General features: G+C 39.5%; 1 long non-coding RNA gene across 1 annotated transcript in view; it reads right to left on the bottom strand.

Annotated features, from left to right (window-relative positions):
- Nucleotides 1-26,539, bottom strand: part of LOC138146898 (uncharacterized) — a 94,460-nt gene extending 67,921 nt beyond the window's left edge. Inside the window, exons 1-2 of the long non-coding RNA XR_011164638.1 lie at nt 25,144-26,539; nt 22,326-22,435 (exon numbers count right to left, since the gene is read on the bottom strand). This is a non-coding gene — a long non-coding RNA (uncharacterized lncRNA). The remainder of the gene's footprint in view (nt 1-22,325; nt 22,436-25,143) is intronic.
- Between the last annotated feature and the right edge of the window lie 1,246 nt (nt 26,540-27,785).

Genomic DNA, 27,785 nt, shown 5'->3' with positions numbered 1-27,785 from the left:
GTTTCTCGCCCCGGGGGTAAAAGCCACGCACTCCCACTTACTGGTCCCAAAGTCCAGACTGTACTGACCTCTCACTTTGTCCTTTGTGTCTATGCCTTGATAAATCTGGAAACGGCCACAGCTGCTGCTGATCTGGAGTCCCTCTGGCCGGTGGCTGGTCAGGCCCACCCTGGGGCTAAAGCCTCGGCGTGGGGCTGGGCTCGGCTCCCAGAGCACTGCGCTGGCCGATTCCTGCCGGCCTGCCGGGCTGTCCTCAGCGGGAGGTTAGCTTCTCTGTGTCATTATGTGGGTTCTGCAGCTCCAAAGTTTGTTTAGAGTCCCCTTTTTACATGGATTGGGGAGGGTGGAAGCCGGAGCCACGGGAAGGTCTTCCAAATCTTTGTCAAAGAAACTTTGCACAAAGACTTTTCCCCCAACTGTTTCCCTTCTAATTTTAACTGTATTGATTTTGTTTGTGTAAAACCTCCTCAATTTTGTGAAGCCAGAATGATCCATTTTATTTTCTGTGATTTCATCTTTTGTTTGGCTATGAAATCTTTCACTTTCCATAGCTATAAAAGCTATTTCTTTCTTTGCTCCTCTAATTTGTTTATGATGTGACCTTTTATAAATAACTAATATATTCCTATGGAACTTGTATTGGTATATGGAATGAAATGCTATTCTAAGTTTAATTTCTGCCAAACTGATTTTCAGTTTTCCCAACTGTTTGTCAAATAATGATTCCTTGCCTAATTATTTAGAACTGAACAATAGGTTTCTATACTCATTTGCTTCTGTATTTTTTGTACCCAATCAATTCCACCAATTAACTTTTTTATGTTTTAACTGTGATAGTAATGGAATATAAAAATCCCCCTGTATTTGCTTGGTTTTCAAATTGATTGTGTTAAAACCCAGAGCTTGTGAATCCCACTTGTGGGATGGACTTGTTGACATGAAAAGAGAGGGCTGAACTGGGAGGAGCTGGTGACGTAAATTTAGAGAGACACAAGAAAAGAGAGAGGCAGAAGAACTTTTTGGAGGCAGAGAGAGACAGAGAGGATTGCTTAGGGCCACTTTGAATTGCCCAGGACTTTTGAAAGCTGACACCCAGAGCTGCCAAGGACTGAGGAGACATGGCTGTTACGCTGGTACTTTGTCTGTTTTGATGTTGTTTTGCCAGATTCATCCACTGGTGAAAGACAGTCCTGTTGTTGCAGAAGTTTGGGAACCTTGCTGTTGGTTCAGAAGCCCTGAAGAAGGATCTTCTTGTTGTATGTTTACAGAAATCCTGGAAGAGGGTTTTGCTAATGTTTTCAGGAGTCCTAGGACTGTTCTGCAGACAGAGAATGAATTAATGAAGAGACTGGCAATGTATCTTGTGGCCTTGCTAAGCTTTGTCTCCCCAGGAACAAAGATTGTTGAGAACTTGCCTCTTGTCAAGATGAAGAAAAGACCTCCATTTGAGTATTAAGTGCTGTGCTTAAGCTTGTTGTAACTCTGGGGTAGATTCAATTGTTATCCAAGGCTGGGAAACTTTTGACCTTTGTGTGTTCTGTGATTGAACAAATGAATGTACTTTACTTATGATTGGAAACTAATCTCCATTTGAGAAGAGGTGCTTTGTGATGGACTAAATTGAATGTACAGCCTAGGGGTGGAGTAGTATTTAGAACAGGAGCTTTGTGATTGATTAAATGAATGTAATGTCCAGGGGTGGGGTAGTACTTGATTAAATCACACTTAGTAAATGCTGTATTTTGAATGAAGTCATATTTTGATCTTTTCTGTTCTTAATTTTTCACTGAATAAAATGGAGAGCACCTATGCTGGTATTTTGAACCTTGGGAAGTTGCCTTTGCTTGGCATTACATTAACCAATACAAAATAATTTTGATGATTACTGCTTTGTAATATAGTTTGACATCTGGTACTGCTAGCCCCCTTCCTGCCCCCCCACTTTCTTTCCATTTTTTTTTTTCATTCCCTCCCTGGAATTCTCAACCTTTGGTTACTTCAGATGAATTCTTCTAGCTTCATAAAGTAATCCTTTGGCTACTTGTTATGGCACTGAATAAATAAATTAAGACAATATGTTCATTTGTATTATATTGGCACAACCTAAGCAAGAACAAAGAACATTTCTCCTGTTATTTATATCTATCTATATTTCTGTGGAGAATATTTTATACTTGTATTCATATAGTTCCTATGTGTGTGGTAATAAGCAGACTCCCAAATATTTTACGCATCTATCATTATTTTGAATTGAATTTTTTTCTCTCTTTTCCTGCTGAGTTTGTTCATAATACATAGAAAAGCTGATGACTTATGTGGCTTTATTTTCTATCCTGCAACTTTGTTGCAGTTACCAATTGTTTCAATTAATGTTCAGTTGGTTCTTCAGGATTCTCTAAATAGAGGATGTTATTGTCTACCGAAAAATTATAGCTTTATTTCCTCTTGGCCTATGCATAGTTCCTCAATCCCACCATCTTGTCTTACTGCTACAGATAGCATTTCTAGCATAATAACAAATAATATCAGTCATAGTGGACAGCTTTGCTCTACCCCCACTTACTAGTATGAACTGTAATATTTTTAACAGAAAGGGGTATGGAATTTTGTCAAAAATTTTTTAGCAAAGAGGCAGAGCCAAGATGGCAGAGAAAAGGCAGCAACTCCCCTGAGCTCTACTTCAATGCCTTCCAAACACCTTTAAATAATGCCATAAAACAATTTCTGGAGTGGAGAAACCACAAAAGGACAGCCAAAGACAACTTAGAAGTTCAGCAGGAAAGGTCTGTCATAACTGGGTGAGAGTAGACCATGGTTCAGCATAGACATAGCCCAGCAAAATAGAACCAGGCCTCAGGAGCCTCTGAATCTGCAGAGGCACAAGTGGCTTCTGGAGCTCTCAGCCCTTAGATGGTAAGGGAGTTGAACAATTGAGGAGGTCAAATAACCAATCAGAAGGAGATTATAAGAGTCTCTTTGTTAGCACTGAGGCAGGACTGTGTTGCTTTGCCCATACTTGGATCTGGGTCATAGTCTTGGGTGGCAGTCCCAGGGCAAGGAGGAGCACTAACACACAAAAGTTTGCACCTGTAGTGGAGTAAGGACCCTCATCACAGTTTCTGGCCTCAGACACTTAACATAAAAAAACTAGCCATGTGACCTTGGGCAAGTCACTTACTTAATTGCCCTACCTTTCCCCTCCAAAAAGAAAAAAAATTTTTTTTTTAAAGAAAAGAAAATGGCTATGCAAAATACCCTAAAGTTTGGGACACTACACCCTCCACCCTGGAAACAGAACCCTACTTTAGAAAAGAGTTAAAAGTCAAGAAATTGACTGGAAAAATGAGCAAACAACAGAGAAAATTCTGACCATAGAAAGTTACTATGGTGACAAGGCAGATCAAAACACACACACACTCAGAAAAAGATAACAAAGTCAAAGCTCCTACAACCAAAGTCTCCAAGAAAAATACGAACTGGTCTCAGGTTATGGAAGGGCTCAGAAAAGGATTTTGAAAATCAAGTAAGAGAAGTAGAGGAAAAATGGGGAGGGGAAAGGAGAGTGATACAAAAAAATCATGAAAAGAGAGACAATAACTTGGTAAACACAAAAAAATACTGAAGAAAATAACACCTTAAAAACAAACTAGGCCAAATGATAAAAGAGGTACAATAAAACAATAAAGAGAAGAATGCATTGAAAAGCAGAATTGACCAAATGGAAAAAGAGGCACAAAAGTTCACTAAAGGAAAACACTCTGTAAAAGTTGTACTGGCCAAATGGAAAAGGAAGTACAAAAATTCACCAAAGAAAATAATTCTTCAAAACTTACAATTGATCAAATGGAAGCTAATGACTTTATGAGAAATCAAGAAACAACAACAACAAAAAAAACAATGAAAACAAATAGAAAACTATGAAATATCTCATTGGAAAAATAACTGACCTAGAAAAATAGATACAGAAGAGATCATTTGAAAATTTTTGGACTACCTGAAAGCCATTATCAGAGAAAGAACCGAGATATCTCTTTCAAGAAATTATCAAGGAAAACTGTCCTGACATTCTAGAACCAGAGGGGAAAATAGAAATTGAAAGAATCTACCAATCACCTCCTGAAAGAGATCCCAAAACAAAATCTCCCAGGAATGTTATAGCCAAATTTCAGAGCTCCCAGGTCAAGGAGAAAATACTGCAAGCATCTAGAAAGAAACAATTCAAGTATCATGGAGCCACAGTCAGTATGACACAAGATTTAGCATATTCTACATAAAGGATTGGAGGGCTTGAAATATGATATTCTGGAGGGCAAAAGAGTTAGGATTACAACCAAGAATCACTTACCCAGAAAAACTGGGTTAATCCTTCAGGGGGAAAAATGAAACATAGGACTTTCAAGTATTCTTGATGAGACCAGAGCTGAATAGAAAATTTGACTTTCAAATACAAGATTCAAGAGAAGCATAAAAAGGTAAACAAGAAAGAGAAATCATAAGGGACTTAATAAGGTTAAACTGTTTACATTCTGACATGGGAAGATGATACTTGTAACTCATGAGAACTTTCTAATTATTAGGGCATTTAGAAGGAATATATATAGGCAGAGGACATAGGTGTAAATGGAACATGATGGAATGATATCTAAAAAAATAAAAGTAAGAGGTGAGAAAGGAATGCACTGGGAGAAATGGAAAGGTAGAATGGGGCAAAATGTCTCACATGAAAGAGTGAAGAAAAAACTTCTACAGTGGGGGAGAAAATGGGGGAGGTCAGTAAGTGAACCTTACTCTCATCAGAATTGAATCAAAGAGAGGATAATATACCTAATTTTTATAGAAATCTACCGTGTTTCCCTGATAATAAGACACTGTCTTATTAATTTTTTTTGGACAGAAAAACACCAGAGGGCTTATTTTCAGGGGAGGGCTTATTTTAATGAACATTGACAGCAATTTTAATAAACAGGTAAATGTGAACAAAAAAATGCACCTTTATTCAATAATGATCATGTCATCTTCTTCAACAACATTGTCATAAGTGTCCATACCCTGAATTCCGTCCTGGATGTCTTGCACCTCCATTTCCTTCAGAAGAAGTGGACCCAATCTGTCATGTCCAGCAATATAGCTCTCTTTAAATGAATATGTCTTGTCCAGGTAACCTGCTCGTAGTGCCTTGGCAACACAGCTGTCAGTAATTTTATCCTATGACTTCTTCACCCAAGTCACGACTTCTTGCAGACAGGGCTTCACAAAGTTTCCACACTGATTTCTTTCCATTCTATTTTCAATGTAGTCATTGACTTCCATGTGCAAATGGTCCTTGAATGGCTTGTTTATTGCAATATCAAGGGTCTGGAGATAGGCAGTCATTCCTGCAGGAATCATTACTTGATCTATTCTTCTCTCTGCAAGGAAGTTCTTCATTTCTTTAGCGTAGTGAGTGCTGGCTGAATCCCAGACTATCAGACCTCTTTGGTTACCTCGCATAACAAGTGGCAGCATTAAATCAACCCACTTTCTTCTAACGGCTTGTGTACACCAGGCTTTTTCAGTTTCAAGAACGTAAATGCCAGGTACACGTTCAATCATATCTTTCTTGCCCTTACCGATGATTAGAGGTGTGGCTTTCTTTCCATCCAAACGAATTGCCAAAACACAGGTGACCCATGCACTTTCATAGCCAGTGGTGGGAATGTAGGTTGACGTTGCACCCCTGTGATGAATTGTTGTTTGAGATCCTTGTCCCATAAACACTGCAGTTTCATCCATAGCAATCATATTGCAGGTTGGTACTTGTAAATGTTGATCCTATCAATAAAGGACTTGAATGCAAGTGCACGTTTAATAACTTCAGCATCTTCCAGCTTAAACAGTGTTGTTGATCTTCTTAGGGACAGTTCATACCATTGAAGGAAATTGTCCAACCAGTGTTGTGATGCTTTGAATCCTTCTGAGACCATTTCAAACTCTGGTGTCATTGAAAGGGCAAATGCTTGAATATCAGCCCTGCGCACAACCAAGGCCTTTGCTCTCCTGTCAGCAATCCATTCACCAATGAGGATCTCCAAGTCAGGATATAAGGGCTGCCGACCTGATCCAGACCTGCGCTTTTTCCCTTTTCCCTCATCCACCTGTTGATTGAGGTTATTATAATCTGCTCTCCATTTTCTGACCATTTGAAGATCCAAAAATTTTTCTTTACAGAAAACTGCAAGATTCTTGCCATGTGACTCCTCTACGATTGCTTTCTTATACTCAACAGTATACGGTAGCTCTTCCTTTTTGTACTCATGTCTGGGGGTCAAAACAGACAGAATAATAAAATTATGACCATCAGTCCTTCTTTTCACTCCATCATGCACCCTGAGTTCTTCTTTTTTCCTCCATCATGCCCTTTTTATCCTCCATCATGACCCCTCACTCCCGCTTACATACCGGGTTTTTATGTTGTCCTGCCTCAGCTCTCCTCCGTGGCACTGCTCTCAATGGCGCCAGCAAGCAAATCACTGGGGAAGAACAGGATGACACGCTCACTGCTGCAGCTCTGATTGGATGCAGCTCGGAGCGTGGAGTGCGTTTCACCCTGGGGGGGAGGGACGGTGCATACAGTGGGTACCATAATGTAGCGTGTAGCGCAGGGGATCACCTTCACTACAGTAGCAATCTCAATAGGGCTTATTTTCAGGGAAGGGCTTATTTTAGAGGAATCTTACACAGTAAGGGGAGGGCTTATTTTCAGGATAGGTCTTATTATAGGGGAAACACGGTATCTTACCCTACAGGAAAATAGGAGGAGAAAGGATAACAGAAAGGGAATGGGGGAGGTGATAGAAGGAAGGACAGATTGCTGGAGGAGATAGAAGAAAAACATTTTTGAGGAGAGACAGGTGGAAAGGAGAGAGAGAATAGAATAAACAGAGGAAGAAATAGGATGGAGGGGAAAATAGTTAGAAATTGCAACTGTGTAAATAAATTAGAAGCAAATTTCTCTGAAAAGGTCCTCATTTCTCAAACATATAGAGAACTGAGTCAAATTTATAAAAATAAGAGCCATTCCCCAATTGCTAAATGATCAAAAGATATGAACAGTTTTGAGATGAAGTAATCAAAACTATAACCATATGGGGAAAAATGCTCTAAATCACTATGGATTTGGATAAATGCAAATTAAAACAATTCTAAGGTACTACCTCATACCCATTAGATTGGCTAATAGGACAGAAAAGGAAAATGATAATTGTTGGAGAGGATATGGGAAAAATGAGATATTAATGCATTATTGGTGGAGTTGTGAACTGATTCAACTATCATTTAGAGCAATTGGGAACTATGACTAAAGGGCTTTAAAATCATGCATATCCTTTGACCTATCAATACCACCACTAGATCTGTATCACAAAAGTGGAGGAAAAAAGAGGAAAAACACCTATATTATGAACCTTTTCTGGTGGTAAAGAATTAGAAATTGAGGGGATGTTCATCATTTGGGAATGGCCGAACAAATTGTGTTATGTGATTGTGATGGAATATTATTGTGCTATCAGAAATAATGAACAGGATGCTCTCAGAAAAACCTGGAAAGACTTACAGAAGGATGCAAAGTGACATGTACTATGTACAAAGTAATAGCACCATTGTAAGTCAGCTGTGAATGACTTAGCTACTCTAAGCAATATAATGATCCAAGACAGCTCTGAAGGACTTATGATGAAAAATGCTATCCATTCCCAGAGAAAGAACTAATAGTATCTAAATACAAATTGAAACATACTGTTTTTACTTTCTTTATTTTTCTTGAGCTCTTTGGTTTATGTTTTCTTTCACAACGTGATCAATATTGAAAAATGTTTTGCATCACTACATATGTATAACCTACACCAAATTGCTTGTTTTCTCAATTAGGGTGGGGAGGGAGGAAGGGAAACAATTTGAAACTCGAAGTTTTAAAAACAAATATTAAAAATTGTTTTTACATGTAATTAGGGAAAACTAAAATACTCAACAAACAAAAAAATTTTTTTAGCAACTATTGATGTAGTAGTGTGACTTTTGTTATCAATAAAACCTATTAAGTTTAGAGTTTTAAGCCTGCTTTCCTGGTATAAATCCATATTTTCAATATATTTCATTTCAGGATTTCAATATATATTCATATCCTATGTATGTGTATGTGCAAATATATGTGATTACATATATATGTACACAAAACTAGGGTTTTTTTTTAAACTTATAGAAAATTAAATCGGGGGAGGAATTTATATTTAACAAATCTTCTTAGGAAAATTTGGCTGGCAGTATGGCAGAAAATAATTTTATATCATCAATTTTTTTTCGCTTTTTGGAGGGCAGTTGGGGTTAAGTGACTTGCCCAAGGTCACACGGCTAGTTTTTATGTTGTGTCTAGGGTCAGATCCGAACCCAAGTCCTCCTGACTCCAGGGCCGGTGCTATATTCACTGCGCCACCTAGCTGCCCCTATATCATCAATTTTTATACCACTTATATTAAACTTCTTATTCAGCTAATTGAGAGTTAAACATTTTAAAAAGTGAACTCTAGAAAAGATGGAAGAAATTAGAATGAAGTATTTATTTCAGTTGTGGTGGGGAGAAAATTTTTTCTAATTCAACTTGAAAGGAATTATTATGGATAACATATATGTGCTTGATTACTCTAAAATAAAAATTTCTATACATCAAAAACAGATTAAAAGAAAAATAATGAATCAGGGAAAATACTTAGAGCAAATATGACCAAAAATATTCAACTTTTAAAATATAGAAGGAACTAGTATTTTTAAAAGTCACAGAAGCAAACCCCTCTCCCACCCCACCATACTGGTCCATAATGACTAAATGACCAAAAGATATAAATAATTTTCAAGAAAAGAAAACTTAATAAATAAATAATGAAAGAAATGCAAATAAAATAACTTTGAGGCATCACCTCACATTTATGAAATTGGCAAAATAATTAAAATCAATAAACTCAATATTAGTAGATTTGAGGGAAATGAGTATAGTTATTCATTGCTTATAAAATTGCCAACTCATAGAATCTTTTTGTAGAGAAAACTGGCAGTATACAATCTAAGTTACAAAAAATAATCATTGCCACTCTGAAAACTTTGATTCTGTGAAGGTATTCATCTGAATAAAAAAAAAAATCAGACTCTAACAAGCAATCAGAAAAGTGACTTTCATCAGGCATTGCTACCCACAGTGATTTCTTCTTCTAACCCTCAATTCTTTCTGGTGATTTATCAGTCAAGTTAGTTCTCTGTTTTCTCTGATAAGGAATAGGAAGAATATCAATAATTTAAAAGATTTATGGATCACTGTGATTTCAAAGTGCCAGCAAAGAGGATATTTGACATGGAATTTCTTTCCTATTCTCTGGGTGAGTTGCTAATGAACAAAAGAATGGCCTCAGAGTAAGGTACCCAGAGGGACAAAGAGAAGTGAAAGGACTTAATACGGGATTGCAATAAGTAGTTGAGAGTTGACCATAAGTCCTATGATTGCTTAGATAATAATGTAAAGTTCTCTGATGTTTCAGTCACTTCAATGAATTCTTTCAGGTCTTAACTCTGATGCTTCATCGTGGCATGGAGATGAACCTGGGTTCTCAAATGCAATGGCCAATGAAGCACAGGCTATGGCATGTGCTACCAAACTAGAGAGTCTTCTAGTATAGGGCCAAGACGGATCCTGCACTTATTTTCTGAAGACCAGTTATGTTGTTTAGAGAGACTAATCACCAGACTGGCAATAGAAATAGAGGGTAAGGGATTCCCCTTCCTTAGGGTATGTATGGCTCTGGGATTCCACTGGTATAGGAAAATCCTAGGTAAGAACATACCCTCTACCAAGGTAGGGCTGCAACTTACTGTCTTAAAGAGTTGCCTAGATAAACCTAAAGATCCCAGCTTCTGGGATAACAGCTCACTGCAGTATGGCAGAAACTAGGCATAGGACAACATCTGACACCGTATATCAGAATAAAGTCCAAATAGGTACACGATTTAGGTATAAAGGCTGATACTATAAATAAATCAGGGGAGCAAGGAATAGTTTATCTGTCAAATTTATGGAGAATGAAGGAATTTATGACCAAATAAGAGATAGAGAACATTATGAAATGCAAAATGGATAATTTTGATTACATTAAATTGAAAAGTTTTTGCACAAACAAAGCCAATACAACCAAGATTAGGGGAAGCAGAAAACTGGAAAAGAATTTTTACAACTACTGTCTCTGCTGAAGACTTCAATTCTAAAATATAGAGAGAACTGAATCAAATTTACAAGAATACAAGTCATTTCCCAATTGATAAATGCTCAAAGAATATGAACAGGCTGTTTTCAGAGGAAAAAATTAAAGATATCTATAGTCACATGAAAAAATGCTCTAAATCACTATGATTAGAGAGATGCAAATAAAAATAGCTCTGAGGTACCACATCACAACTATTAAATTGGCTAACATGACAAATCAGGAAAATAATAAATGTTGGAGAAAATGTGGGAAAGTTGGAGCTCTAATTCATTGTTGGTTGGAGCTGTGAGCTAATCCAACCATTCTAGAGAGCAATTAGGAACTATGCCCAAAGTGCTACAAAAACATGCATCTCCTTTGACCCAGCAGCACCACTTCTAGGACTGTATCCCAAAAAAGATCATAAAAATAAGAAAAGGACCCACATGTACGAAAATATTTATAGCAGCTCTTTTTGTGGTGGCCAAGAGCTGGAAATTGAGGGGATACCCATCAATTGGGGAATGGCTAAAGAAGATATGGTATATGAATGGAATGAAATACTGTTGTGCTATAAGAAACGATAAATAACAGACTTCAGAGAAACCTGGAAAGACTTATATGAACTGATGCTTAGTAAAGTGAGCAGAACCAGGAGAACACTCTACATAGTAACAGCCACAGTGTGCGAGGATTGATTTTGATAGACTTAGCCCTTCTCAGCAATGCAAGGACCTAAAACAGTTCCAAAAGACACGTGATGGAAAATACCTGCCACATCCAGAGAAAGAACTATGGAGTTGGAATGTAGAGCAAAGCAGACTGTTTTCTTTTTTGTTTTGTTTTGTTTTTTCTTTCTCATGTTTTTTCCCATTCATTATAATTCTTCTATGTAACATAACTAATGTAAAAATGTGTTTAATAGGAATGTATGTGTAGATCCCATATCAGATTACAAGTCATCTTAGGGAGGGGGGAAGGAGGGGGAGAAAAATTTAAAACTTACAGAAGCAAATATTAAAAACTAAAAGTAAATAATTTAATAAAAAAAACTGTTAAGAGTTGCCTAGGGTACTGAGGTTAATAACTTGCCCAAGGTCACATGGTTCAGTATATGTCAGAGGCAGGACCTGAATTCAGCTCTTCCTGTCTTCAAAGCTGGCTCTGTAACCACTGTACTACATTGTGAGACTTATCACCAGGGTGATTATAGGGCAATGGATTTTTCAGTCCCAGTAGCTCTTGAAGATCCTCCTCTAAACTATAATACTTTTAGTGGTCATTATCTACAGTGATAGGATCACAAATTTAGAACTTGAAGAGACCTGAGAAGTCATTTAGTTCAACCCACTCTCTTTGCAAGTGAGGTTAAGTGACTTGTCCAAGGTCATATAGGCCAAAAAATAGTAGGACTTGAACCTAGATCCCCCGACTCCAAGTCTGGTACTTTTTCCAGTGCCTCTAGATGTTTACCTCCATTTTGTGTAAGAAAATACACCATTGAAATTACAAATCTGGGAAGCATTAAAGTTGAAATAGTAATGATAATAATTTTCCACTTACAAAGAAACTTCTTCAAAAACCTCTAAGGTGGGTAATGCAAATATTATTATCCCTATTAACCATAAGTATTATCCCCATTTCACAGTGAAAGATATTGAGGCTTAGGATGATTAAGTGACCTTCTCATGATCACAGGGCTTATAAATTGAAGGAAAGACATTCAAATCCAAGTTAGAGGAACTTGAAGAAAGCTTAAAGGTCATCTAAGTCAGTCTCCTCACTTTACTGATGAGGATGTCAAGTCCACAGAGGTGAATGACTTGCCCAGGGTCATACAGGTAGTAAGGAAGAGAGTCAGGATTCAAAACCAGGTCCTCTGACTACAACTATTAAGTCTGCCTTCAGGTCCAGTGTTCCTTCTACTACACCATGCTGCTCCCCTCCAAAATCTCAAATTACAAGGGATAGAAATTTCCTGACTCAAGTGCCTAAAGAGAGACTTTTAGTGATTTAAATTTTTAAAAAACAAAAAAGTTCTAAAATCTGCTGCTGAGACCTTCACCCAGTGGCATGCATTCTATATAGGTGCATGCAGTCTGTGTGCTCAAAGGAAGAATTGTTTTTAGCGGTCCTATGACCCCTTCAAAAACTTTAGCTCATCTTGATGTTACTTTGGAGCTGTCATAAATCAAACCACTTGTCAATCTTCCTATGTTTTATAATCAGAAGGGAAGTTGGAACATTGCATGCCAAATGATCTCCCTGTTACAAATGTCAATTCTAATGCTGCCCTGTTTTCTCACTAAATGCTGGACTTCTTAAACAGGATTCCACAAATATATGAACTGTGATATTTTCTCTTTCTTTTTTTTTTTACAACAGGAAGTAAAAGCGTTCTATATCATGACTAGCTTTGCAGTAACCAAGGTCAGCGTCTGTCTCTTGATTGAAATAACACCTTAGTGGGCTGGGCACTCCCTACCCTTGGGGCCTTCCTTGCTCTGCACAATTGTCCACTGCCAGACTCCACTGGGTCCACCATCTACTCCTGGAATCTGAATGAGGGCCAAATCCAGCCCCCAAAAGAGGGCATCGTCAAAGGCCCTCAGGATCAATCCAAAAGGCTAAAGCTAGGCTAGCAGAGGGGCTGGCTTGCCTTCAGGAAATTCCGGGCTGTCTGCAGCAGCTGCACTTCGAGTAGTACAACAAATTCACTTACTGAATGACAACAGCTTTATTGGCAAGCCAATTCAATTAAAGCCCCTGCATCCAACAAAGTCGCAGGCAGCCCTCTCTGCATAAAGAATATGGAATCATGCCTACATTTCCCTGAGTGCCCTCAGCCCTAGCTGTCCCTCTACATGAGAGGGAAAGGGATGAATGAATTAGACTCAGATGATGGTAATTAATGGCTGGCTGTCAGAGAGTCATTTTGTAGGCTCAGCCGTTGAAGGCTCCATATTAAAGACAGAATCTCAGCATCGCCTGACCAGGGCAAGCTAGCTTTCCCTTTTGGAATAGTTGGAGTAAGGGTTGAGTGTAGAGGAGGGGGGAGAGAAGAAAGAAGGGGAAGAGAAGGAAACAAAACCCACTCCTGTTTTGCATTGATCAATGCTTTTTGTACTATCGATATATAAATAATATGTTCATTTTTCATTTTTACAAAATATGTCCTTTAGGCTACCATTAAGGAAAACTCATGTTGGAGTTCTGACATGAGCCTATTAGGGGGAAAAGGGCCCTGACTGTGGGAGCTATAAACAAAACACATTTTCGTATAAAATATACATAGCAAATCATTTTAGCCTTCAGTAACAAAGATAAAATCAGGAATTTTTATGATCACAGGCAAAGTCTACCAGTTTAGAAAAGAGTTATGATAGACACACTAAGAGGTTAAAGGGAAATACAGGAGGGAAAGGAAATGGTTAAGTGGGCAGGATTCCACCCACTCATTTACATGGATATGGGCAGTGTTCATTTCATGTACTGCCAATGCTGCTGACCAAGTTCAAGTTAAGTGCCTAAGAGGAAATAAACTGTATAGGTTCAAGGTTTTAATTACTTCCAATTAGAAGTAAGCTTCCATTTGCCATGAGGAAAACCTAAATAGATGCCGCTAAGTCGACACGGAGACTCTTCAGGTGAATGGCCCAGGCACCTCACTCCCTGGGTCTGAACCAGGCTTCACGCTCATGTGCCATGGTGTCTAAGACATAAGACATTTTATAGAATCTCGGTCATTCTGGGGCTCTATAATTATTGACTGGTCACCCATAAACATAGGAAAAAGTAGAAAACCCACTTAGAGATTATACTTCTCCTTCTGGGTTTCGCTTGCTGCCTTGAGGGTTTTCTTCAAGGCCCAGGTCAGGCACCTGGAAGCTTCCCCTCTTCTTCCCCATCCAGGTAAAAGTATTCTTTGCCTCCTTAGAAATTCCTGGATATCTTTTTGGCCCTATCACATAGATAAATGGCCTCTCTTTCAGTTCCAGATCTCTGATCCCACACTGTATCTTACATATGTATGTATAAGTAGCATTGCTCCCACTTCATCAGTCTATTAAGTTATCATCAGTTAAGATGCTATTGTTAGCTTTCATCTTTGCATTCCCAGCCCCCTAGCACAGTGTTTTACACACAGTGGGTGTTCACTAGGTGGCCCAGAAGATAGATAGAGCCCTAGGCCTGGAGTCAGTAAGACCTAAGTTCAAATCTAGCCTCAGACACTATCTGGCTGACCCTAGGCAAATAACTTAACCTTGTTTGCTTCGGTTCCATATCTGTAAAAGAGAACAATAATAGCACCTACTTCCCAGGGTTGTTGTGGGAATCAAATGAGATAATATTTGTAAAATGCTTTAACTAAGAGCTGAGCACATAAGTAGGTACTATAGAAATACAAGCTATTATTATTAAATTGATGCCGTCTCTGAAATTAGTACAGCTAGGTGGCAAGGTAGATAGAGTGCTGGGCCTACAGTCAGAAAGACCTGAGTTCAAATGTAGCCTCAGACACTTACTAGCTGGCTGACCCTGAGTAAGTCATTTAACTCTGTTTGCCTCAGTTTCCTCATCTGTAAAATGAGCTAGAGAAGGAAATGACAAGCCACTTCACTATCTTTGCCAATGAAAACCCTAAAATCGAGTCACAAAGAGTCGGACACAACTAAACAACAGCTCTGAAATTCAGAACCAACTGGAATTGCCCTCTAGGGGGAAAAAACGACAATGCAACAAAGTCTTATTCTAGGTGAGTATAAGCCCTTATAGCTGGAGAATGTTTTGTTCTTTCTATCTTAAACAACTGATTGGTTACACACTCAAGTGTAAACTATGTCACCAAGATGTCCAGCTAGTACCAATGCAATACATAAAAATAGAAGACTGATACTGACCTTTCACAAAAGGGATCTGGCTTGCTTGCTTAATGTGAAGCTAGGTCACATGGTATGCACATGTGCACACACACTTACATATACACACAGACACTTCTTCTCTCTCCCCTTTCACTCCCCTCTTCCTCAAGGGCAATTGTCTCCTTTATCAGCAAAAGACCTTTCTTGACAATATATCTGTCCAGCAAAATGTTTCACCTGACCACTGATTCTCTTACCTAAGGCATTTGCATCTTTGATCATTGCAAGGGCATGAAATATTTGTGTCCATAAGAGCAGGTAGAGGTGATATATCCCCTTACAGAAGCCTACTATCTACTTAGTACTGAAATCTAATATTTAAAGGGCATGACACCCCCTTCATAGTAGATTTCATTAATCAACTTTTTCATGGAAAGGATAAATCCTTTATGCATGCCTTTTTTTCTGATTTTTTCACCCATTTAAAAATTCGATGCTTGTTTTTCTACACTGTCACAAGTTCACAGAGACCCACCATGAACCCTGGCTTCTGGCTTTTCCCAACGAGCACCTGTGCACACACACTCACACTCAGAATGAATGGGTTTCAAGACAAAATGAAAACAAAGTGATAGGGAGGAAAGCTGGTGGGTCCTCAGTTCTTCTTAAATATATTTTATTTTTAAAAATTAAGGAATATACGCCTATGTCATTGTAATTCTGTGTCTGTATTTGATGTCAGAGTGACCAATACTTTCTGTGCCTCTGGGGAGGGAATGCTGAAGTTCACATCATCCACTTGGATGCTCATTAGGGGCCTCATTACTGTACATTAAACATTAGTATCTTTAAAATAATGGCATTGCTATTATCAGGCACATTTCTGTGGAGTTCAAATGATTAGGGCATAGCTGACTATCTCCTTGAGGATCACACTGCACTTAGGGTATTTGCAAGAAAAAAATGCTGAGATTTTGTTTCACAATCCAGCATGGAGTGTATTGCAAATCTGCATATGGCATCAAGCTATTGATTAAGCCATAAGGATTGGCATAGTAGTCCTTAATCATGTAGATAAGGACCAAGGGGGTAGGAGAGAGGCTGGAGTGGGACCCCCAAGGCCTCTTAAGGAGCCAGCTGCTCTTTGAAGGTTTCTGAGCATCAATACTAGACCATCTCATAGCCCTACAGGTAGTCCTAACTTTGAAAAACCGTCATGTTCCTGCAAAGTTTGATTTTAGGCTAAGTGCTCACTTCCCATTGACTTCAACTGTAAGGCTGACCATATATTTTCTTGCCATAAATAAATAAATAGTCCCTGGATCTCACTTGAAGACAGAAAACTTTTTGAAACATGTACATCTTTTTTTTTTTTAAAGAGCTATTTGTAACTTTTTAAGAAAACAGTGCAAAATACTGATCATGCTAAAAATATTGACACTAGTCATTTTTTCCCCTTTACTTCATCTCACAATCCCTCCAGATTCCCCAAGTCTCTCTTCCTTTACTCCAGTCTCTGATAGAGTCCTGTCTCCTCACTAAAGCCGGTCTTTCTATATGTACCTCCTTGATTCCTTTCCATGTTTTCCAGCACACTGCCTCCACAACCTTCAGTCCCTCCCTCCCTACTGGCTCATTCCCTGCTGCCTGCAAACATATATATCTCTTCTATCCTTTAAAAAAAAACTTTCAGTAGACTTTATCATTCTATCAAGTGAACATTCTATTTCTCTCCTTCCTTCCTCAAACTCCTTGAAAAAGCTGCCTACACTCATTGCCTTCACTTCCTTTTCAAATCTAGCTTCCAACCTCATCACTCAACTGAAGCTGCCCTTTCCAAAGTTGTAAGTGCCCTCTTAATTACCAAATCTGATGGCCTTTTCTCTGTCTTCATCTTTCTTAACCTCTCTGTAGCATTTGCCACTGTTGATCACTTTCTCTTTCTAGATACCTTGTCTTCTCTGGATTTTCATGACACTGTTCTCTCATAGTTTTCCTCTTATTTGCCTGACCATTCATTTCTCTCAGTCTCTTTTGCTGGGTCATCAACTACAACACCCTCAACTATGGACCTTATTCTCTCCTCACTTTATTAATTAATTTATTTTTTGCTTTTTTGGAGGAGGGGAAGGCAGGGCAATTGGGGTTAAGTGACTTGCCCAAGGTCACACGGCTAGTAAGTGTTAAGTGTCTGAGACCGGATTTGAACTCAGGTCCTCCTGACACCAGAGCCAGTGCTCTATTCACTGTACCATCTAGCTGCCCCTCTCTCCTCACTTTATAAGATCTCTCAGTAACTCCATCAACACACATGGGTTTAATTATCATCCTTATGCTAATGACTCACAGATCTAAATTTTCTGCCCTACTCTCTTTTCTCTGCTCTAATTCCACACCATTAAGTACCTACTGGACATTTTGAATGAGGAACTCTCAGTAAGTCCTACACTGAATTCTTTCTCTTCAAACTCACTCCTCTTCTGAGCTTCACTAATTCTGTAATGGATACCTTTTAGTCACCCAGGTTTACAACCTTCTATCCTTGACCCCTCACTTTCACCCATCCCAAATACCTACTCAATTACCAAATTTTGTTTCTATCTCCATTACACATCTCAGAGCCATTACTTTCTCTTCATTCACATAGCTACCACTCTCATCACCTCTGGCATATAGTTGACTCCTAATTGCTTCATCTTATGTCTCTTCTCACCGATCCATACTTCACAAAGCTGTGGACCATCTCATGCCCCTATTCAATAAACTACAATGCATGTTTATCACCTCTAGGACCAAAGATTCTCTCTTCTGCTTGGCATTTAAAGCCTCTCACAACCTAGCCCCAAAGTACCTTCCTGGCCTTACTGTATATTATTCCCCTCTACATAACTAGACTTCTTTCTGCTCATTATTGTTCCTTACACAGCTTATGTCATCATTCCCTTCCAAGTCTTTGTATTAGCTGTCCTCCAGGCCTGGAATATACACCCTCTTCACCTTCATCTATCAGAATCCCTAATTTTGTTTGAGGTTCAGCTCAATCACCATCTTCTACATGAAGCCATATGTTAGTACTTTCCCCCAAAATCATCTTGTATCTATTTCCTATATTTCTATACATGTACGTGCTTTTCCCAGACAAACTGTAAGGTCCTTGAAGACAAGAACTTTTTAGGTTTTCTCTTTGGCATAATGCCTGGCACATAGTAGGTGCTTATGCTTGCTGACAGATTGAATGATCTGTAAAATGCTTAAAATCAATTACAAAATGAAAGTAATGAATGTAAAAAAATAGTACACTTTGACAGTATAAATGTTCACTGCTCAACTGTTGAAATAGGAAGTTTTTAAATTGTAGCTAATTGAGCTACATTTCTCCCCATCTTCAGTTAGCTACGACTCAACTAACTTTACATCTTAGATATTTCCTTTACCTTTTGCAAACTTATTGGCCTTTTCCCAAACATCTCTATCTCATTGGTACAGATTGTTATGGCATCCCTAAGCAGGAAGAATTAGCAACACATCAAGAAAACTGAGCACTGAAATGGCTAATGCCCACTTAGCCATGGAGATTGTTCTCAACATCTGCTACAATGGAATTGTTCCTATAAGACTAAAGGTATCCTGATAGATAGATTTTGGAAGTGAGCTTGAGGCAATGGAGAAAGCAAATCTCTCGTTCTTCTACTGCTTAAGTCTAGAAATCTGTCAAATTAATTTCTTTTTAGAGACATTGTGTTAAAATCCCATATATAACTTGTTTATACATAGTTGTTATACATGTTGTCTCTCCCTGTCAGACTGTGAACTCCTTGGAAGCAGAGACTGACCTTTCCTTTTTCTGTATCCCCAGAATTTGGCTAAGTGCTTGGCACACAGTAGGCACTTAACAGTTGTTGTCCTTCATTCCTGAAGAGGGCCAAAATGCCATCTCTCTGTTGGGGTCAAGGAACAGTGTATCCAACTGGGGCTGATCAGACCAACGCAAGCTCTAAAGGCTCTACTAGGCACAAATAATCCATATAAACATTTGGAGCAGAGCTGTCTTTAAATTTGTTCATCTCATGTTTCTTCTGAGCTACTACAATTCTGCTTTGCTCATAGAACACAGCACCTTCTCTGACAAGGACATGCCATACCAGGCAGTCCTGTGCCAGTGTCTCCCATGTCTCACGATGGATTCCAGAGTTCTTCAGAGAGACCTTGAGAGTGTCATTGTATCACTTCCTCTGACCACCATGTGAATGCTTGCCCTGTGTGAGTTCTCCATAAAATAGTCTTTTAGGTAAGTGTATGTTTGGCATTTGAACAATGTGTCTAACCCGTTGGAGTTGTGTCCTCAGCAGTAGAGTTTGAATACTTGACAGTTCAGCTCAAGAAAGGACCTCAGTGTCCAGCGCCTTCTCATCGGAATCTTCCTAAGACAATTCAGGTGAAAGCAATTTGGTTTCCTGGCATGGAGCTGATTGTCCAGGTTTCACAGGCATACAACAATGAGGTCAGTACAAATGGCTCTGTAGACCTTCAGTCTGGTAGGCAATCTGATAAATGTTTATTGACTGACTGGGTGAGATTTCTTTGAAACTCTCCCATAATACTTGTTTTATACACTGTTCAATAAATATTTCTTGAATGAATAAAGGAATCCAGAAAGTCAGCCAAGGAAAAGGTTGAAATAATAAGTCCGTTTTGTTGCTCAGAGCTAAAAGAACAAGGAAATGCTGGGCCTACTTCTTAAGAAAACTGGTGGAATTTGAACAGGCGACAAAAGGCAAAACAGGAAGGTGTTGAATGAATAATCAGAATGATAGCTGACATATCTATAGTTCTTTGAGGTTTGTGAACTGCTTGACATTAATTTTCTCACCGGAGCCTCATGATGACTCTTTGAGAGTGGGTGCTACTATTATAATCCCATTTTTCAGTCCAGGAAACGAGACTTAAAGGGAATGATTTACCCAAGCTTATCCTACAAGGTCTAAGTTCATTTGCTCCCAGGTCTTCCAGACTCCAAGTCTAGGGCTCTATCCTTTTGTACTTAGTAGACGCTTAATAAATGCTTGCAGAATTGAATTGGAAATGACTTTGTCCACAAAATATTTGCAAACTACAATATTCACACTTTGTGCCAATGTCTGTAACATGACCAATCTCACACTGCTGCTGTATTTCTATACTTAGGAGACTGTGATAATAAACCCTTTTTTCTATTGAATTCATATTCTTATACAAATCAGGAATTTTTTAAAAGTAAGTAGCCTCCATTTGTATCTGGCTTCCTGATTTAACATCTCCAAATGATCTGATCAGCTTCAGCCCAATTCATGCTTATAAGCACTCAACTGTCTAAGCATTTTTGGTAAGTCTGTTCTGAAGTTTGACCCTGTTAGTGTTCCTGGACTGAAAAACGGGATTATAATAGTAGCACCCACCTATCTCAAAGGACCCTGAGCAACAAAAAAGGACTGGAAATGTGGGAAGGGGTTAGATTATGAAGGACTCTGAATATCAAACAGAGCATTTTGTGTTGGATTCTAGAGGCAATAGAAAGCCACTGGAATTTACTGAGTAGGAGGGGGTGAGATGAGTTCTTTATCATTTTTTTGCTTCTTTAGCCATTTTAGTCATGTCCAACTCTTTGTGACCAAGTCTGAGATTTTCTTTGCAAAGATACTGTACCAGTCTGTCATTTCCTTCTCCAGTTCATTTACAAATGAGGAACTGAGGCAAACAGGGTTAACTGACTTACCCAAGGTCACACAGCTACCATGTTTCCCTGATAATAAGACATTGTCTTATTAATTTTTTTGGACAGAAAAACACTAGAGGGCTTATTTTCAGGGGAGGGCTTATTTTAATGAACATTGACAGCAATTTTAATAAACAGGTAAATGTGAACAAAAAAATGTACCTTTATTCAATAAGCAAATCACTGGGGAAGAATAGGATGACACGCTCACTGCTGCAGCTCTGATTGGATGCAGCTCGGAGCGTGGCGTGCGTTTCACCCTGGGGGAGAGGGACGGTGCATACAGAGGGTACCATAATGTAGCGTGTAGCACAGGGGATCACCTTCACTACAGTAGCAATCTCAATAGGGCTTATTTTCGGGGGAGGGCTTATTTTAGAGGAATCTTACACAGTAAGGGGAGGGCTTATTTTCGGGATAGGTCTTATTATTGGGGAAACACGGTATTAAGTATTGAGGTCAGATTTGAACTCAGTTCTTCCATACTCCAGGCCTGGTCTCTATCCACTATACCACCTTGCAATTATATTTATCAATCTCTTTCATTCTCTAGAACTTTGACAAATAAATGGTTTTACCTGGTCTGTTTTTTAGGGACAAGAAGAAACAGTAAGGGAGACTGCGGGTTAGTGGGAAAGAAGAAGAAGACAAATAGAGAGATTTCTGTCCTCTGAAGAACTTTTCATTTCACAATTAACAAAAACTGAAAGCCTTTCTGATGGGTTTTTATTTGGTTGGGTGTGGGGGAAGAGGGTGTCACCATTTTAAAATTAACTCCTCTACTTCTCTCTCTCTCTCTCTCTCTCTCTCTCTCTCTCTCTCTCTCTCTCTCTCTCTCTCACACACACACACACACACACACACACACAAACACATATCCACATCCGCCCATACTCTAGGGATGTGCGTATCCTCTCTCCCTTAGGCACATTTCCATGCCAACACACTCTGATTTCCCCTTGGTCTTCTTCTCCTGCCAGGTTGTGATCTAGGGCAGACACACACTTTTGATGGCTCATTGCTGCCTAAATTGTTTCCACATGTACCCCCACAGCAGCCTCTGCCCACTCTATCAGAAGGTAAAGGCATAGGGGCAAGGCTTTGTCCATCCCACTCAACTGGAGCCTGAGATACTGGTCTTAATCATTTTGAATAGAGCTATGTTTCTCTACATTCCATATGTTCTATCCTAATACACATCAACAACTGGGGCTCTATGGCTAATTATTTTTTGTCAGAATCTACATGATTTTAATGCTGGGAAGTCAAAGCTTTTTAGCCTCTGTTTTCTATTCCATTTGTAACAAGAAAAAGAATACCTTGAATTCAGCTTCATTCTCTTCTCATGCATTCCCAATGGAAAATTTAGTTAGAAGCATATGATCAGTTGGGACTTTATTTAGGCTATTGACAGACATTCAGGGACCCAGTTGGGTAGCAGCAGGTACTTACCAAAATAGACCTGCCATCACTATCTAGTTGGATGGAATGAGATGCTTTTCCTTAGGACCCCAGCTGGCCTTTCAGCAAACACATGCTGCCTCTTCCTTCTCGACTGTGAGCTGTGAGTCACAGAGAAACAGCTCAGGATACGGTCTCATGTGGACCACTCCACCATTCAAAAAAGAGCAGTAGCATCTGCTGCCATAATGCTTAACCAAAACAGATCAAGATTGGTCTTCCCACTGACCCAGAGGCTCACCTGCAGTCTTTTGCCCTAGACAAGTCATGAAACTAATTACTACCCAATTTCTATGCCAAAATGTGGGCTCTTGTCCCAGTCTACAGTGTCACAGAGTCCCAATTTATCCTATTATCACTCATTCTCTAAGACCTCTAGGTAGGGTAGATTCTCAATATCAGTGATGTCTCAAGTACCAGTCAACAAGGTAAACTTCATCCTTGACCACCTTTGCTAATTGGTCACGGTAGTCATAGAATCCTAGAATTCTAGAACTGAAATCAGTTTTAATTCCTTCATTTTACACATGAGCAAAATAAGTTTCAGAGACAAAGAGATCTCTATAAGATCACGCAGCTTACAAAGTCATTCACCTACATGGCTTAATGATACAGTCTTCTTTCAGGTATCCACAAGGAAAGCAAGCTTCCTCAGAAAGAAAAACAAAACAACCCTCCATGGGTCCAGATGTCTAAACCACAAGCAGGACCTACATACTCGCGTATAGGTAGAAGGCAGATTAGGGCATCCAACACCTCTAAGTGTGGAAGGCCGTGGGTAGAAGCTGCAGTGAGCATGGAGGATGTAAACTTTATGAGAAGCAGACCAAGGTTCAGAACACTAGACCTCTGGCAGAAAATACTGCAAATGGAGGGCACAGATATCATGGGGATGATGACCAGGTCAAAGAGCTCTCCCCAAAGGTTATCCATAGTATATGTACGGCCACCACTCTAGATGGACATCAGTTCTAATGTATTCTTCATCATGGCTATGGCTCTATTATGTCCATCAGGGCCCCCTCCCATCAGGCCATTAGAATCTTGATACATAGAGGCCTGCTGCCTCAATTAGTGCAAGCTATGAGCACTAATGGGAGTTCCTGAATTCTACTTTCCGATTCACCTCTTATATACATACTCCCTTAAGTCCACTGACTCTCATACTTCAGTCAAACTATCCCCTCAACTCTCACCACACGTTTGCTCATGGTATTTGCTGTGCTTAGGATATCCTCCCTCCCTTGATTATTGAATCACAAACTCATCTTTTTTTCTGATTTATTTAGTTTTAGTTTTTGACATCCACTTCCATAAGTTTTAAATTTTCTCCCCCTCCCTCCCCAAAACGGCTTGCAGTCTGATATGGGCTCTACACATACACTCCTATCAAACACATTTTCACATTAGTCATGTTGCATAGAAGAATTATAATGAATGGGAAAAACCATGAGAAAGAAAGAAAAAACAAAAAAGAAAATAGTCAGCTTCACTCTCATTCAGACTCCATACTTCTTTTTCCAGATGTGGACGGTATTTTCCGTCATGAGTCCTTTGGAATTGTTTTAGGTCCTTGCATTGCTGAGAAGGGCTAAATCTACCAAAGTCAGTCATCACACACTGTGGCTGTAACTGTGTACAACATTCTCCTGGTTATGCTCACTTCACTCAGCATTGCAAACTCATCTTTTAAAGCCCAGCCCCAGTGCCCCTTCCTCTATAAGTCTGCTTTGGTCAGTAACAATCTTCTCACTCCAGCCTCACAAAGAACATTGTTTTGTGGCTCTCTGAAGGATTTCTGTTTAACTGTATGTCATAGCTAACTGGGTATTATTGTTGTTAATTATCCTTTATTTTCAAAATAGACCAATGGCATTATAGAGAATGTGACTTGGATGTATCCAATACTTAGGTTGTGCCTTACTCTCTCTTCCAGAATCATCTCATACACACAAGACCATAAAGTTCACAAAGGGAAGAATTATGTCAAATCTCAATTTTGCATATTCACCAGCACCTAACATAGGATCCCTGGTAGAAGCTTGTTTATTGAATTTAATTAACCTATCTTTGACTCTGGTGAATGATAATATTAATAATGGTAATAATAATAACATTTATATGGTGCTTTTATGTGCCAGACACTGTGCTAAGTGCTTTATAATTATCTCATTTGATCTTCACAACAATCCTTCAAGGTGGATGCTATTATCATCCCCATTTTACAAATGAGGAAATAGGCAAACAGAGCAAGTGATCTGCCCAGGGTCACACAACTAGTGTGAGTCTGGATTTGAACTCAGGTCTTCCCTAATTCCAGACCCAGCACTTTATCCACTGTACCATCTAGTTGCCTGGCAACTCATTTCCATCATGTTTTGTAGTTTTCCTAGGAAGGGATCTTATTCACTATTGACTAGCAACCTTTGGCATAAATGTCTGAGCTTTAGTCTCATGGGGGACAGTTAGGACTTTCACTCTTTTCTCACCCGTGCCCCACTGCTTTTGAGAACCCACTGTCAGTTTCTAAACGCAACATCCCAGCTTCTCAGCTCACAAGAGATCAGTCAACTTAGGGCTGACACCCAATCACCAGCACCCCAAACCTGCTGACGTGGCAAATGAACAGAGATCAGAACCACGACTTCTCCTTCGAATAGCACCCAGGCCTTGGTATCCACCAAAAGGGAGTCAGAAGGTACAACTCTATCAGGAGAACAACATCATCCTGGTCTAGTTTCATGGTCTGGTCTCATGAAGGAAGGTAAAATCTAATTAAATCAAACATTAAATATTTAACAAATCTTACCATGTGCAAAGCATCATGCTGGACACTGGGAGAAATACAGGGAAAATATGGACCCTGCCTTCAGGGAGTTTAGAGTCCAAAAGAAACTGAGTACTTGTCTTAGGGATATTAGTAAAGTCAGTACTTCCAACAATATCTTGGCTCATTGGATATTCAGTAGCACTGAATGAATTTCAAAATTATCCCAGAAGCAGGCAAAGTTCCAGAAGATTCTGACTTTTGTTTTTCCGAAAGGGAGTCTCCTTTTCTTGTTCTGGCCCCTGGTAGGGGTGAGTGGTGAGGGAGAGAATAAGGGGTGTGGAGGCATCACCTTTCTATAAAGCAACCTGTTGAGTGAGTGACTGTTGGATTCTGCTTGCTACATGACATGCCTCTGGCACTTTCCCAAGTAATAACCAAATGAAGCTCCAGGCTTGACGCAGAAAGAGAGGGGACAAACAGATCACTAGTCACCAGGGTGGGGAGATATACCAAAAGGACGGAGATGTACCATGGCATGGGTTATGCATTTCTCTCATGCCTGATCCTCAGGAGACACTTACTTGAAAGGGCGTCAGAAAAAAAAAGAAAAGAAAGAAAAAATAAAATGAAAAATACATATTCATTATTATGTTCTAAGGGAGAGAGATAATAGCATCATACCTTTTACTTAGATATTACCCCATACTTTGCAAACTGCTCCCATATCCTCATCAGATACTGGTTACAAGTAACATCCCTGAGGGGTAGTGGGCATAACTATTAGTCCAATTTACAGATGATAAAACTGGAGCTTCAGAACTTCTTCAAGGCCCCACACCTGGTAGGTGATAAGGCAAAGACTCAAATCCTGCCTCAAACTGATCCCAAGTTCCATTCTCATCGCACTGTATGGTGCCTCTCTAGGTGGTGCAGTGGGAAGACTGGTAGGTGTAGCAGCAAGCACCCCAAGTGTCCTCAGGGTGGCTGCCAACACAGGTTCTTGGATCTGCTTTGTTAAAGGAAAGCAACTCAAAATGGGTTAACAAGCTTACTTTAATCAGTCATAGATGTATCATTTACCTAGTTCAGGGGAAAGAGGTCAGCACCCCGAACTTCAAAGTATACAGACAGAATTATCAAGACAGAGAAACAGATCAAGTAGACAGATTTCCAAACTGTCCAATCATTACATCCATACCCAATCAACATCTGGGTTTCAACATCTGGGTTTTTCAAAGCCGATGGGGCTCTGGACATCGGCTTCCCAGAATCCAGATCAAATCACAGAACACTTCTCAAAGTGAGCCCCAAAACAAAGCTACACATCAGGGCTTATATAGCCTTCTCCTGGCTCAGAGAACGTAACAACCTTATTGACTCACTGGCCAATCAAGAAGTATCTACTGAAAAACAAGCCTCCCACCCCAGGCTCCAGGTGCACTTTAGCCTAGGGGCGGGGAAGATCTTACAAATTTACATTCCCATTACAGTAGGCCAGGAAGATCCGAACTCAAATCTGACCCCAATCACACCTCCTGTGTGACACTGGGCAAGTCACTTAGTCTCAGCCTGCCTCAGTTTTCTTAGCTATAAAATGGGATGATAATAGTCCCTGTGTCTCAAGGTTGTAGTAGAAATCCAGTGAGATGATATTTGGAAAATTCTTACTTAGCACAGTGCCTAGCACATAGTAGGCAGTTAATGAATGATTGTATCCTTCTTTCATTCCTTCCTTCCTTCTTCTATACCAGTCCCTTTCCTCCCACTTTTTTTTAACAGGTTCTCTCTACATTCTCTTCCCTGTGTTTTGTCCGTTAGTCATGTTGTATATAGCATGATTAGCCCTTCTTACAGTTGGGGCTCAGAAATCTAGGAGTTCATGTATGAAGGGAACAAAAAAAGGGGAGATGGAAAGTTCTCTCTCCCTTCCTCCCCCTTGCTCAAGAGGGGTCCATTGGTAGTGGTCCCAGCAAAAGAAAGAAGGGAAGGAGGGAAAGAAGGAAGGAAGGAAGGAAGGAAGGAAGGAAGGAAGGAAGGAAGGAAGGAGAAAGAGAGAAGGAAAAGAAATACCAAAAGGTCTTAGATCTCTCTCTTTATAAATCAGTACCATGGCTGAAACAGTAACCTCACAATCCCTTTCTGTCAGGAAGAGCAGAAAGCCCCCTGTGGGCCCTTCTCTTAGAGGTGCTATATCCAATGGTGAGAAATAAAAATGGGGAGTTGGAGGAATGGTAAAACTCTACCTTTCTGAGAGGATTAAGGGGTGAAATCTCTGTCATGTTTGGCTTTGAGCAATGAGTCAAATGTCCTATCTCTCTCTTATCCAAAACCTCTATGCTTCTAGTTGGCATTCCAATAGCAGCAAAGAATACCTCTGGGGCATGCTTTGCTTCCTGGTAAAGGCTAAAGTCTCTCTGGACTTCTTCAAACACCAAAAGCTAAGAATTCACTCATTCACTCACCAATGAAGAAGGGCTTCAAATTTTTTTTTCCCTTTATTTTAATTTTCTCCTTGAGTAAAATGGAAGAAGCAACACAGACGTTGAAATCAGGAGAGTTCTGAATTCAAATACCCACCTCTATAAGTTGTATAACTATAGGCAAACCCCTTAACATTGCTAAGCTTCACTTCCTCATCTACAAAATGGGAATTAGAATAGAATTTGCCTCACATGATTCTG

Source organism: Petaurus breviceps, unplaced genomic scaffold, assembly GCF_028583685.1.
Source record: "Petaurus breviceps papuanus isolate PSGF00001 unplaced genomic scaffold, PetGlider_PUasm1.0 90775, whole genome shotgun sequence".
In the NCBI taxonomy this organism is placed as follows: Eukaryota; Metazoa; Chordata; class Mammalia; order Diprotodontia; family Petauridae; genus Petaurus; species Petaurus breviceps.
Note: the sequence above shows the minus strand (reverse complement) of the source record. Positions and strands in the feature narration are given on the sequence as shown.